Genomic DNA, 15,979 nt, shown 5'->3' on the forward strand with positions numbered 1-15,979 from the left:
GGAGCCAGATGAGCGTGTCTTACAAAGACTTGTGTTTGTTTCCTGACGTCCAACTGCCTACTGGGTTTAAGATGTCAAAGTTTGATTTGTATGACTGGCACAAAGATCCCGTGGCCTATTTGAGAGGTTACTACAGTAAGATGAGAGGCTCCAGTAGGAAAGACAAATTATTGATGGTGTATTTTAGTCAGATTCTGAGTGGGGCAGCTCTGGAGTGGTACACCCGCCAAGACATTAGCAAGTGGTACACATGGGATGATATAGCTCAGGTTTTTGCCTGGCACTTTCAGTACAATATAAAAATTGTCCCGGATCACATGTCCCTCACCAAAATGGAAAAGAAGCCTAATGAAATCTTTAGGGAATACGGGATCAGATGGAGAGAGCAAGCTGCTAGAGTCAAACCCCTGATGGAAGAAAAAGAGATGGTCGAGTACTTTCTTCAAGCTCAAGAGCCAACTTACTTTGGGCATTTGATCTCGGCTGTGGGTAGGCCTTTTAATGATGTGGTAAAAATGGGAGAAATGGTAGAATATGGGCTAAACTCGAGCAAGATCATGAGCTATTCTGCTTTAAAAGCCACATCACAAGCAATTTAGAACGACACAGGAAGTTTGCTGGGTCAGAAGGAACATGATAATGTTGCCATGGTTGTCTCAGGATCAGAACACGGTTCAACGGGTCCGCCTCACCAATATACTCAGCCTTAACCCCAACCCCAAACCTCTCCCCGAGATCCACATAATCCACCTCAATATTATTCTCCGAACAATGTCTGGTCATCTGTCCAACTACCGGGTCACTCCTTATGGCGAGCGCCAGCATTGCATAATGCACTCTTGCCTTCAGAACATTATTGAGCACCCAACAACCCTAGAAAACAAGTGTAGAGAGGGGAACAAAGGCAAAGAAATAGTTTCACGCCGATCAAGGAGTCCTACACAAGCTTGTTTGAAAAGTTAAAGCATTCTGGCCTGATTGAGCCGCTCTTCAGCTATACTCCAGACCCATATGCAAAAGGTTTTGATACTACTATACGATGCATGTACCACTCTAATGTCTAAGGGCATATCATTGAAGATTGTCGTGCTTTGAAAAAGGAAATAGAAAGAATGATTCAAGAAGGGGTAATTGTGATCAAGGATAGTGACAGGGAGCATACGAATCCTCTTGGGAACTTGCTGACTGAAGATAATGATATTGAAGTTGGTAATGGTCTTGGCAATATTGATGTGGAACCCAGTGGTTAAGATGTCGTGCTTTGTAATTGGAAAGACGCTCCATCTCTTGGCTAGTTGGGGAGGATTCTTGGTGGTTTATTTTGTTGTCATTTCTGTTGTCCGGGTTATTTTCAGGGTTATAATCCGGATATTGTCTTGTGACTCAAATCCTTCTATCCTTTTATTTTGCTTAGTTTGTTTATTTGTAGTAGCTCATTTAGTATTGTCTGGTTTTGTTCCAAGGTTGTAACCCCAGCTTAATTTACTTGGTTTGTTATGCAAACCCTTTCACCATCTGTCTAATGCAATTTCCTATTTTCTGTTATTTCTAGTTAGTATTTGTTTAGTTCTCTTTTCTTTTTATAGTTCTTTTCCTGCTGACTCTAGTGATATGACATGCACACGTAATTCTCAGCCTGGTTTTAAAACTTAGTTTAGTTATGAAGCAATGAAACAATTTTGAAGATCATAGGGACACTTGAGGGAAATAAGTACAGATTTGGACATTTTGAGATTACTTAAAGCCCAAATTGTGTGAAACTAGGGCAGATAGTTTGGGAAGTTAATAGGACGACAAGAATTTGTTACAAGAGAGTGCGTCCCGACAATTTGGTGCGAGCAATTTTGAGTGCACCTCAAGTAACAAGATAAAGCTGAGGGAGTTTGCTCTGAACTGACGGTGGATATCCATTGTTAAAAGGAATCACCCAATGAGAGTTCTGTACTTGACAAGGCACTAAAAAAAATGAAAAGCATATCAGTGATATCAATGCCGAAGCTGTAAAGGAAATGTTGTATGTGCTTTTCCTTTTTTATTTCAAGTTGCATGTGCTGTACTTGGCATTTTCAGGGATTGGGAGGCCCTCTTTCAGCTACCCAAACACTTATACCATTCGATACCCTTTTGAGCCTGATCTGATTTCTTTGACTTCCCCTCTTTTGGAATCAAGTTAGAGTCATACGAAAAAAAATTCATGTCCCCATAGGTTTATTTTGGAAAGTTCATTCCAAAAGGAAAATTCTAAAAAAAGAGAGAAAAAATAGAGATAATAAAAAAAGAAGGAAAAAATGAGAAAAATAAAAAAAAGAAGGAAAAAGAAAAGAAAAGAGAAAAAGGCAAATAGTAACAAAACGTATGTTTGACCTGATTCTTGTCACCACAAGATACGTAGGCAGCCTTACGGTTCGTTCATACCAAATAAAATATTTCATAATCCCACGAAGTCGAGAGTGGGGCAGTCTTTCTTAGAAATTCCATCTCAAAAAGAAAAAGAAAAAAAAGAGTCAAATTCCCTTGTTTCAGAATTGGGGCAAAGTTTTTAAAATGGATTCCAAAAGTGGTAAATAAATTAACCCCGTTGTCTTAGTTATTTTGAGCCTTTATGATACCTGTTGTTTCTAATACTATCCAAAAGCCTACATTACGGTCCAAAGAAATACCTTCTGATCAATCTTTGAGTAGTGCCAAGTCAAGCGAGTTAGAGGTATGATTCTCATCAGGGGCAACACTCCGTTCAACACAAGGAAAACAAAAAATGAGAGAGTCTTATCGGTGAGAACCTTCAAAGGCACCATAAGGTGACGGTAAGTTGAGAGAAAGAGCAAAATGAGAGAGGCTTGATGGTGAAAACCCTTTGGGCACTACAAGTCGAGTAAGGACCGTGAATCAGATAGGATAATCGGAGCATTGAGGCGCAGTTTCACGGCGAAGAGGTACAACAAGAGTTGAACATTAAACTTGCTTGACAGATTAGGCCACTTAATTCAAAAGTGCATGCCATTGTCGTTAGAGTTGGTATCCACATATGATAAATTTCTAGTTTGCGATTTTCTTGTTAGGTATCTTCTCTTTACATTGTCCCTTACTTTGTTCCTGTTGTCTTGTTTACTTCCTCTTTTTGAGTCTGTTTGGTCAAAACAAATGAGAAATGACTTCAAAATCTGCTACCAGCTTTCCAATTGCACAAAGCGGAGTCTGGTTAGCACATCAAAGCGACATAAGTCAGGAAAGAGCAGTATACGCACTGAATGGATAACAATCGGCGTGCTTTGGGATTCATGAGAAATGCAAAGGTTCGGTAAATGGCAATTCATGAGCACAATGCAACAGATAAAGAGTATTGGGTTTGAACGGATCAAAGGTGTTTTCTGTAATAAGGGTGACAAAGAAAGTATTTTGTCAATAAACAAGAAATGTCTTTCAAGTTGAAATCAAAGTTATCATGGCAAGTGAAGGAGCAATCGCCGCAAAGTCAAGGCCACAAAACAACCACCATGTTTAAACTCGCAAGTTTTCTTTTTCTGAAATAGGGACGGAAGCTATGTTCATATCAAAGCTTGGAAGCTTGAAATTTTCAGGTGTAATGCCCCAATTCTGCTTACGCAAAGGCTATTGAGAAGATCACACATCACCCCCAGGAGAAACACTTCCTAGTGTGGGTTTTCAAGTTATATTTTATTGTAGGAGACGCACTTCCTAAATTGAGATTTTATCCTTAGGAGACGCACTTCCTAGTTTGGATCATATGACTTTTAGTCACTGAAGGTTTCACCCCTAGGAGACCCACTTCCAAGTCTTGGTCATTTAAATTCATCCCTAGGAGACGCACGTCCTGGTTGGAGTCACTGAAAATTTACCCGTTAGGAGACGCACTTCCTAGTAGGGGTCTTTCAGATTATACTTATTAGGAGACACACTTCCTTGCTTTGTTCATTTAAATTCATTCCTAGGAGACACACTTCCTAGTTTGGGTCATTGAAGTTTCACCCCTATGAGACACACTTCTTAGTCTTGGTCTTTCAGGTTATATTTTGTCTTAGACGCACTTCCTAAATTGAGTTTCACCCCTAGGAGACGCACTTCCTAGTCTGGGTCTTTCAGGATATGCTTTCAGGAGACGCACTTCCTAAATTGAGATTTTGCCTCTAGGAAACACACTTCCTAGCTTTGGTCATTTAAATTCATTCCTAGGAGACGCACTTCCTAGTTTGAGTCATTGAAGTTTCAACCTAAGGAGATGCACTTCCTAGCCTGGGTCTTTCAGGATACACTTTTAGGAGATGCACTTCCTAAATTGAAATTTTACCCCTAGGAGACTCACTTCCTAGTCTGGGTCTTTTAGGATACACTTTCACGAGATGCACTTCCTAAATTGAGATTTCACCCCTAGGAGATACACTTCCTACTTTGAGTCATTAAAGTTTCACCCCTAGGAGACGCACTTCCTAGTCTGGGTCTTTCCAGTTATAATTTGTTTTAGGAGACTCACTTCCTAAATTGAGATTTCACCCCTAGGATATGCACTTCCTAGTTTGAGTCATTGAAGTTTCATCCCTAGGAAAAACACTTCCTAGTCTGGATTTTCAGGTTATATTTTGTTCTAGGAGACACACTTCCTAGTCCGGGTCATTTAAATTCATTCATAGGAGACGCACTTCCTACTTTGAGTCATTGATATTTCACCCTAAGGAGACGCACTTCCTAGCCTGGGTCTTTCAGGATACACTTTTAGGAGATGCACTTCCTAAATTGAGATTTTACCCTTAGGAGACTCACTTCCTAGTCTAGGTCTTTCAGGATACACTTTCACGAGACGCACTTCCTAAATTGAGATTTCACCCCTAGGAAACACACTTCCTAGTTTGAGTCATTAAAGTTTCACCCCTAGGAGATGCACTTCCTAGTCTGGGTATTTCTAGTTATATTTTGTTTTAGGAGACTCACTTCCTAAATTGGGATTTCACCCCTAGGATATGCACTTCCTAGTTTGAGTCATTGAAGTTTCATCCCTAGGAAAAGCACTTCCTAGTCTGGATTTTCATGTTAAATTTTGTTCTAGGAGACACACTTCCTAGTTTGGGTCATTTAAATTCATTCCTAGGAGACGCACTTCCTAGTTTGAGTCATTGAAGTTTCACCTTTAAGAGACGTACTTCCTAGTCTAGGTATTTCAAGTTATATTTTTGTTTTAAGAGACACACTTCCTACATTGAGATTTTATCCCTAGGAGACACACTTCCTAGTTTGAATCATTGAAGTTTCACCCCTAGGAGACGCACTTCCTAGTCTAGGTTTTTCAGGATATACTTTTAGGAGACGCACTTCCCAAATTGAGATTTTACCCCTAGGAGACGCACTTCCTAGTGTGAGTCATACAAGTTTTACCCCTAGGAGACGCACTTCCTAGTGTGAGTCATACAAGGTTTATCCTTAGGAGACGCACTTTCTAGTTTGGTTCATTCAAGTTTCAGCCTTAGGAGACGCACTTCCTAGTTTGGTTCATTCAAGTTCACCCGTAAGAGACGCACTTCCTAATCTGGGTCTTTCAGGTTTTATTTTTAGCGGATGCATTTGCTGGTCAAAGTTTCTTGGTCTTACTCATAGCAGATGCACATCCTAGTCGAGTCTCTAGTTTACTTTTATCATTACATCAATAATATAAGTGGTTAACAGTTTTGCTAACAACTCAGAAATCTTTCGAGTGCAAACTAAGGCAGAAATTTTTGTTTGTTTTGTTGTTTTGATTGGAGGCACCCACCTGGAGAACAAGGAAATTTGTTTCGGAATTATCTCAAGTTTCAAGGGAAACTCGTTTCGAAGGAAGACGGGTCAATTTCAGCAATCAGGTGCCCACCTGGAGAACAAGTGAAGACAGTTCAAGTTTCAAGGGAAAGTAGTTCAAGTTTTGAAGGAAGACAGGTCAAGTTCAGCAATCAGGCGCCCACTTGGAGAATAAGGGAAGACAGTTCAAGTTTCAAGGGAAAGCAGTTTCGAAGGAAGACAGTTCAAGTTTCAGCAATCAGGCGCCTCCCTGGAGAATAAGGGAAAACAATTCAAGTTTCAAAGTAAAGCAGTTCAAGTTTCAAAGGAAGACAATTCAAGTTTTGGCAATCAAGCGCCCACCTGGAAAACAAGGGAATTCACTTTAGAATGCATTTCAAGTCAGCAACAAAGGAAGCTCACCTGGAGAGTACAAGTCAACAGCTCAAGATGCACCACAGAGTCGCAAAGACACAAGATCAAGCTTCAAAAGACTTATAGATAGGAATCTTGTAACTCATAGTTGACAGGCTTAGTTAGTCTTTTTCACTTTTTTTATTTTGATTTAACATCAAGACCGCAGACCGAAACCTCGACGGAACGGCACCTTGATCGACTCTCTACCTTGGTATACTCTATCCTCTCACTCACTTCTGAACTACATGTGGCCTGATTCATTTATAGCCAAGGATATGTAGGCATCCCAGATACCATGGCTCGGTCACATTCTCCTTTCTCTTAGTTTTGGTCTCCCCAAATAAGGGCTGGGTCAAAAAACCTCTCTAGTCGTTCTTTGTCTGAAATTACTTCGTGTTTCCAGTCAAAGAGGGGCACTTATTATCCTATGTTGATTCTTATTGTTATCTTTCAGTTGTACTACTTTATCTTATACTGTCGCACCTTATATCTCATTTAATCTCAGTAGGGCCCTGACCTTCCTCGTCACTACCCGACCGAGGTAAGGCTTGGCACTTACTGACTACCGCTGTGGTGTACTCATTCCCTTTCTATGCATGTTTTTCACGTGCAGATCCAAGTACCTCCACTCAGACTCCTCACGCTTGAGACGAAGCGCTTGTAGAGACTCCGAGGTATATCTGCCACGTCCGCAGGCCGAAGAGTCCCTTTCTACTCCCCCTTTTTAGTATTATCCCTTCTGTATTTTCTTTTCCTTTGATATACATTCTGGAGTTAGATACTGGTAGATATTCAAAGGCTTGTGATCATGAGATTCCGGGTTTTAGGAAATGTATTCAGATTTTGAGAGTTGTTGTTGTGTATGCCGAGCGACACTTTTAAACACTGTTTTATTCACTATTTTGTTTTTATTATTTCTTCTGCAAATTGGTTTATTTTTCGCATTGTTAGGCTTACCTAGTCATAGAGACTAGGTGCCATTATGATAGTTCACGGAGGGCGAACCAGGGTCGTGACAAGTTGGTATCAGAGCTCAAGGTTCATAGTAGTCATGAGTCACAAGCTAGTTTATTAAAGTCTCGTTGATCGGTACAGAGACGTCTGTACTTATCTACGAGAGGATATGTAACTGTTAGGAAAATTACACCTCATTTGATTTCCTTTTCATGCGAGATTTTGATATCACAATTCTAAACTTCTATCTTCTATTCTCTCACAGATGGTGAGGACACGCGCTACCCGAGATGATCAGGCACCCGCACCCCTTACTATAGTCGTCAGAGTTCGGGGTCGGGGCCAGAGCCGGGGTAGAGGCCGAGGACGCGCACGTGGTGCAGTCAGAGCACCTGCGTGAGCTACCACCGAGGTACCACCAGTAGTTCCAGCCGGAGTCCAGACATCTGATACGCCTACTGCTAATACTACTCCAGCACTTCATGAGACTCTAGCACAATTCATGAGCATGTACACCACTTTGGCTCAGGCAGGGTTGCTTCCCCTTGCTACAGCTACATCTCAGGCCGGGGGAGGAGCACAGACTCTCACCGCCCACACTCCTGAGTAACGAGTGCATGTGGATCAAGTTCTGAGGTTATTCATGTACCGCCTGTAGCCCCAGGTCAGCCCGAGGATAGGGCAGTGGTTTCAGAGGATGAGCAGCAGAGGCTTGAGAGGTTCAAGAAGTATGATCCTCCTATATTCAGCGAGTTTGCCTCAGATGATGCCTTGGGATTTCTGGAGGAGTGTCACCATATCCTCCGCACTATGGGTATATCAAGATCGAGTGGGTGTCTTTCACTGCCTTCTAGCTTCGAGGAGCCGCCTATGAGTGGTGGTGCACCTATGAGTTAGATAGTCCGGATGAGGTAGCTTCACTGAATTAGACTCAGTTTTTAGATATGTTCCTTAGGGAGTTTGTTCCTCAGAGCCTCAGGGACACATGGTGCGCAGAGTTTGAGCATCTGCGCCAGGGTGTTATGACTGTCTCGGAGTATGCTGTCTGTTACACTAGTTTGGCTAGACATGCCCAAGCCTTGGTTTCTACTATTCGCGAGAGGGTTCGTCGGTATATTGAGGGGCTTATTCCTACCATTAGGTCTAGCATGGATCATGAGTTGGAGATGGATATTTCTTATCAGCAGGTGATGAGCATTGCTAGGAAGATTGAGGGTATGCATGCTAGGGAGATAGAGGGCAAGAGGTCTTGAGAGTCGGGCCATTATTCTGGTGCCCATTCCCCATCTGCAGGTCATTATGGTAGGGGTTATATGAGTCACCCTATTCATTCATCTCTTCCAGCAGCCAGTGGTATTTCAGCTCCTCCTAGTCCTCAAGAGCCTTATTATGCACTTCCGGTATCTAGTGCACCTCCTGCGCGGGGTGCTTTCAGAGGTTAGTCAAGCAGATATGGCCCGAGCCAGTCACAGCCGCTATGTCCTCCAGAGCTTGTTTTGAGTGTGGTGACACACGCCATGTGGTGAAGGATTGCCCTAGACTTGGGAGGAGTGCACCTCCATAGACTTCTCAGCCACAACGTGCCCCGTTTATAGCTCCAGTTGCTACCCCACCTACTCAGCTAGCTAGAGGTGGAGGTCGAGGAGGTAGAGGTCCCCCTAGAGGGGGAGTCAAGGCCCGATACTATGCCCTTCCTACCCGTACCGAGGTTGTTGCCTCTGATTCTATCATCATAGGTATTATACTGGTTTGTCACATAGATGCATCGATTCTATTCGATCTAGGCTCCACTTACTCTTCTGTGTCTTCTTATTTTTTCTCCGCATTTGCGTGTACCTCGGGATTCTTTGAGTTTCCCTGTTTATGTTTCTACTCCTGTGGGAGATTCTCTTGTTGTAGACCGCATTTATCGGTTGTGTTTGGTTGTTATTAGTTGTTTTGAGACCAGAGTCGATTTATTGTTACTCAACATGGTAGATTTTGATATTATCTTGGGCATGGACTAGTTGTCTCCCCATTATGCTATTCTTGATTGTCATGCCAAAACCGTGACGCTGGCTATGCCAGGTGTACCGCGTGTTGAGTGGAGGGGTACTTTAGATCACACTCTCAGTAGAGTTATTTCTTTCCTTAAGTCTCAACGAATGGTTGAGAAGGGGTGCGACGCGTATTTAACTTCTATAAGAGATGTCAGTATTGTTACCGCTTCAGTTGATTCAGTCCCAGTAGTATGGGATTTTCTTGATGTGTTTCCAGCTGATCTTCCAGGCATGCCGCCTGATAGAGATATTGATTTTGGCATTGATCTGTTGACGGCACTCAGCCCATTTCTATTCCTCCGTATCGTATGGCTCCTCCTAAGTTGAAGGAGTTGAAGGATCAGTTATAGGAATTGCTTGATATGGGTTTTATTAGACCCAGTGTATCACCTTGAGGTGCTTCTGTCTTGTTTGTGAAGAAAAAGGATGGTTCTATGCGTAGATGTATTGATTATCGCCAGTTGAACAAAGTTACAATGAAGAACCGTTATCCTTTGCCTCGTATTAATGATCTATTTGACCAATTTCAGGGCGCACATGTGTTTTCTAAGATTAAATTGCGCTCAGGTTACCATCCGTTGAAGATTCGGGAGCGACATATCCCGAAGACTACTTTCAGGACTCGGTATGGTCATTACGAGTTCCTTGTTATGTCATTTGGGCTAACCAATGCCCCAGCAGACTTTATGCATTTGATGCACAGTGTGTTCCGGCCATATCTTGACTCGTTCGTCATTATTTTTATTGATGATATTCTGGTGTATTCCCGAAGTCGGGAAGATCATGAGCAACACTTGAGGGCAGTGCTTTAGACCTTGATAGAAAAGAAGTTATATGCTAAGTTCTCGAAGGGTGAGTTTTGGTTGGATTCCGTGGCATTCTTAGGCCACGTGGTGTCGAGTGAGGGTATTCAAGTGGATCCGAAGAAAGTAGAGGCTGTGTAGAGTTGGCCCAGACCATCCTCATCTCCAGAAATCCGCAGTTTTCTTGGCTTGGCAGGTTATTACCGTCGTTTTATTGAGGGGTTTTCATCGATTACAACCCCTATGACCAGGTTGACCTAGAAGGATGCTCCATTCCAATGGATGGAAGAGTGCAGCGAGCTTTCAGAAGCTCAAGATAGCTCCGACTACAACCCCAATTTTGATATTGCCTACAAGTTCGGGGTCTTACACGGTCTATTGTGATGCCTTAAAGATTGTCCTTGGAGCGGTTTGGATGTAGGGCGGTAGGGTAATTGCCTACATATCCAGACAGTTGAAGGTTCACGAGAAGAATTATCCTGTCCACGACCTTGATTTAGCTGTCATTGTTCACGCCCTTAAGATCTAGCGTCATTATTTGTACGGGGTCCCTTGTGAGATTTATACGGATCATCGGAGCTTGCAGGACTTATTCAAGCAAAAGGATCTAAATTTGCGCCAAAAGAGATGGTTAGAGTTGCTGAAGGACTATGATATCACTATTTTGTATCACCCAAGCAAGGCCAATGTGGTGGCCGATGACTTGAGTCGCCATGCAGAGAGTTTGGGGAGTTTGGCTTATTTACCAGCATTAGAGAGGCCTATGGTGATGGATGTTCAGGCCTTAGCCAGCCAGCTTGTGAGATTGGATCTTTTGGAGCCTAGTCGGGTTCTAGCTTGCGTGGTTTCTCGGGTTTCCTTATTTGATCGTATCAGGGAGCGTCCGTATGATGACCCTTATTTGCTTGTCCTCGAAGACAAGTTTCATCATGGTGATACTCGAGATGTGACCATTGGTGATGACGGGGTATTGAGGATGCATGGTTGAATTGTGTACCCAATGTTGAAGGGCTTCGGGAGTTGATTCTAGAGGACGCCCATAGTTCGCGGTATTCTATTTATCCAGGAGCCGCAAAGATGTATTAGTATTTGAGGAAGCACTACTGGTAGAGGCGAATGAAGAAAGATATAGTTGGATTTGTAGCTCGGTGCCTCAACTGTCATCAAGTATGAGCCTCATAGACCGGGTGGGTTGCTTCAACAGATAGAGATCCCAGAGTGGAAGTGAGAGCATATCACCATGGACTTTGTACTTGGGCTCCCACGGACTTTGAGAAAGTTCGATGCTGTTTGGGTGATTGTGGATCGGCTGACCAAGTCCGCGCACTTCATTCATGTGTGTACTACTTATTCTTCTGAGCGGTTGGCGGAGATTTATATCTGGGAGATTGTTCGTCTGCATGGTATTCTAGTTTCCATCATTTTCGATAGGGGTACTCAGTTCACATCACGATTCTGGAGGGCCGTTCAGCATGAGTTGTGTACTCGGGTGGAGTTGAGTACAACATTTCACCCTCAGATAGATGGATAGTCCGAGAACATTATTCAGATTCTTGAGGATATGCTCCGTGCGTGTGTGATTGAGTTTGGAGGGTCTTGGGATCAGTTCTTGCCATTGGCGGAGTTTGCCTACAACAACAACTATCAGTCCAGCATTCATATGGCACCGTATGAGGCTTTATATGGTAGGCGGTGTAGATCCCCGGTGGGTTGGTTTGAGCTGGGTGAGGCCAGATTATTGGGCACAGCCTTGGTTCAGGATGCTTTGGAAAAGGTTAAGATAATGCAGGATAGACTCCGTACAGCCCAGTCCAGACAAAAGAGCTAGGCAGACCGGAAGGTGCGTGACATTTCCTATATGGTTGGAGAGCGGCTTCTGCTTCGGGTTTTGCCTATGAATGGCGTTATGAGATTTGGGAAGAAGGGGAAGTTGAGTCCGAGGTTTATTCGCCCTTTTGAGATATTGAGGCATGTTGGGAGGTTGCTTATGAGCTTGCTTTACCTTCCAGCTTGGTTGGAGTTCATCCGGTATTTCATGTTTCTATGCTCCGGAGGTATCACAGGGATCCGTCGCACATGTTGGATTTCAGTTAAGTCCAGTTGGACAAGGATCTATCTTATGTTGAAGAGCCAAGGGCAATATTGGACAGGCAGGTTAAAAAGCTGAGTTCAAAGAATAGTGCATCAGTGAAGGTGCAGTGGCGGGATCAGCCGGTCGAGGAGGCGACCTGGGAAACCGAGTAGGATATGCGCAACTGTTGCCCTCATCTTTTCACTACTTGAGGTATGTCTCTATGCTCGTTCGAGGATGAATGAATGTTTAAGTGTGAGAGGATGGAACGACCTGGCTATCCGTTTTAAGAATTTACGCCGCGATCCCCTATTAACTTCTTTCCCCGTGTTTGTTTCTGCTATTGTGAGTTGCCGGGAGGAATTATTGGGAGTTTCGGAGAATTTTGGGACACTTAGTCCCTAAATGAGAGCTTAAGTTCTAGAAAGTTGACCGTAGTCGGAACAGTGTGAAGACGGCCTCGGAATGGAATTCCGATGGTTCCATTAGCTCCGTTGGGTAATTTCGGGTTTAGGAGCATGTTCGGATGGTGTTTTGGAGGTCCATAACTAATTTAGGCTTGAAATGCCGAAAGTTGAATATTCTTTTAATTGGTATTGTTGCAGCATATCCACTAGAGATATTGCCTATAGGACTCTAATTATCTCATTCGTTAATGCATCATGTTGTCACCTAGAAAACATGTCTATAGGGTTAAGTGTAATAATAAAATCAGCTCCAAGTGCTAATCATTAGAGATCCTAGCTGTAGTATATCATTTTTCGTCTTAATAAGGGTCAATGCTACATTTTTCAATATGGTTTATTATGCACTTAGGACATTTAATATGCACAAATAATTCTGGGCTCCTCTTAATCGTTTTCATTACCCCTTACTGCACGAGTCACAGAGACATAACAGGTTTAATAACTGGAAACTTATAGTCTCAATAATCAGTGTGTAACAACCTATGCATTCCTGTACATGAATAATGCTGGTTCCTAAAATTGCTTGCATGCCTTGATGCCTATCACATAGAAATCATGAAAACCTGTTTCGTGTGCATTTGCTGTCTAAGTGTGGAGGCTAACTTGAGCCTTTAATTCCCTATATGTGAAGTCCAGCGTGTTTTTCTATGTCCCCTAGTTTTGACATTTTCTGAGCAACCTAAGTAAAGTCTAGAACTACCAAAAATAGAGGTCCAATGCCTCCTGGACCATAGATATGGGACGGGTAGTGTACGCATAGGATATGAGTTAGAATTGATTAGATCACTTTAGGTAAATAACTTAAAAATAGTGATCGAGTAGCAGAAGATGATAGTTTGTACCCACTAAATAATATGAGTTACACCCCATCTCGAGGGAGTTACGAAGTATTATTTATGTTGCACGAGGTGATCTTTTAGGCTAAAAAACTTAGCCCACCCCATCTTATTTCCCTTTTATTTTTTCAAGTGTTTGTACTCATTTACTCAAAGTCTTTTATAATAATAAAACTTCAAACCTTGTGCTCTCCTTCTCTTCATTTATTTGACTAATCCATATAATTCAAGTTCGGCTGGGACTCACAGTTGTGGACCTCGAAGAGTGCCTAACACCTTCTCTTTGAGGTAATTTCGAGCTCTTACCCGATCTTTGGTGATGCAAACTAGTTTAACCCGAGTCATTTGCAAATAGGTGCCCTAATTCACCTTAAAAATCGTTAGGTGGCGACTCTTCTCTTTTAACCCTTCCTTTAAAAGAGTTGTCAATGTCGAAACCCGCTTTCGCGAGAAAACGGGGCGCGACAACATTTCCCTTGTCCTCACCTACACGGAAACCCCTATCATGCCATGAACTCATCATAATTTAAAAGCATGATAATATAAATGAAATGACACGGTATCACCCATCGTGCTTTACACTCACATAACATGGCACGACATCATCCTTCATGCTTTTACTCTCAAATGATATGGAACGACATTACCCTTTGTGATTTACTCTCACATAACATGGCATGACATCACCCTTCGTGCTTTACACTCTCATAACATGGCACAACATCGCCCTTCGTGCTTTACACTCTTTCTTACCAAACATATGTATATCAATGGCAAACATGGTAGGAAGCATAAATAACATCAAGGAGAGTGTTTAAACGAATATTCCAAATGAATCCCAATCACAACTTTCAAGCCGAGAATAGTTCAATAAACCTTCAAGAACCTTATTATTCAAGTATTTCAACAAATCTCACGAATGATCTGTAACACGAGTACAAAATCTAGTATCTCAAGAATATCGGCCATAGCAATGTATTAATAATTAAGCATAGTGATGACCGAATTAGACACATCAATGTTTTCTCATAATTCTGTCAAATGTTAATCAAGTTATAATAAACTAAATCTTGGTTTCTAACATTTAATTCTATGCTCTTAGTATCTATGAGTCAAGTAAGACATGAAGCGAGGTCACGTAATTCTACAAAGCACAATTCATAGCATAATCTATTCCCGAGCATGATTAACCCTGGAACATACATATATGCTCTTCATCTCATATATGTATCACCGCCGCATGTAGCAAATAATGTCAAATAGTGGAAAAAATTCACTCAACAAAGTTAGGCAAGACACTTACCTCAAATAAGCTAAATCGATACACTAGAAGCGCCATCCCGCTCAAATCATCCTCCGAACGGCTTGAAACTAGCCAAAAGCAACTCAAAATCATCAAATAATGCCATAGGAAGCAAACCCAATCGATAAAGGTTGAATCTTTACACATTTACTCAAAGTCAACCAAAAAGTCAAACCCGGGATTGCACCTCGAAACCCAACCAAACTTACGAAATCCAACAACCCATTCAATTACGAATCCAACCATACTAATTTCATTCATATCCAACTCCGAATCGATGTTCAAAACTCAAAAATTCAATTTAGAAAAGTTTAGACAAAAACCCCCAAGTTTCTCTTTAAAAATCATAATCCAAATGTGAAAATCGAAGATAGATTCATGAAATATAATCAAAACCAAGTAGAGAACACTTAACCCAATCCTTTTGATGAAAATCGCCTCCAAAATCACACAAATCCGAGTATAGGGTTGAAAATATGAAAGAATGAGCTAAAATCCCGAAATTCCAACTTTTAACCCAGTTGTGGATGTTGCATTTGCGACCATATGTTCGCAATTGAGGAGTTCACAATTGCAACCAAATGTTCACAATTGCGACTAGATGTTTGCAATTGCAACAAAAAGTTCGCAGTTGCGAAGTACCAGCACTAGCAAACCCAAACTTCACCGAAATGATCTGAAACCACCCCGAAAATCATCCGAAGACGCAAATCATATATGCATTTAAATCATAAAACATTCTAAGGATCTGCTCGTACCCTCAAAACACCGAAAAGAGGTCGTCTTGACCCGATATTGACCATGGTCAAACTTCAAATTACTTCATTTAACTAATCTCTCAACCAATGATCCAAAATACACCCGAGCCCGTCGGGAACCCGTCAAATCGTACCAACAAGTCCCAAAATATAACACGGACCTACGTGAGGCTACAAATCTCTTATAGCAACATCAAAACGATGAATCGCGCCTCAAATCAAAATCGATTAACTTTGAACTTTCAACTTCCACAACTAGCGCCGAAACATATTAAATCAACCTGGAATGAACTCAAATTTTGCATACAAGTCCCAATTGACATATCGAAGCTATTCCAATTGCCAAAACTACAATCTGAATCCAATATCCTCAAAGTCAACTTCCGTTCAAACTTATGAATTTCCAAACCTTTAAATTTCCAACTTTAGCCAATTAGTGCTGAATCCTTCTAGAAACATCTAAATGCAAATCTAGCATGAGCCCAAGTTCAAAATCACCATCCAGACCTAATAGAACCATCAAAACTCCAATCCGAGGTCAATGCTAAAAAGTCAAACTTGGTCCACTCTT

This window comes from Nicotiana tabacum, chromosome 10 (assembly GCF_000715075.1).
Source record: "Nicotiana tabacum cultivar K326 chromosome 10, ASM71507v2, whole genome shotgun sequence".
NCBI lineage: Eukaryota > Viridiplantae > Streptophyta > Magnoliopsida > Solanales > Solanaceae > Nicotiana > Nicotiana tabacum.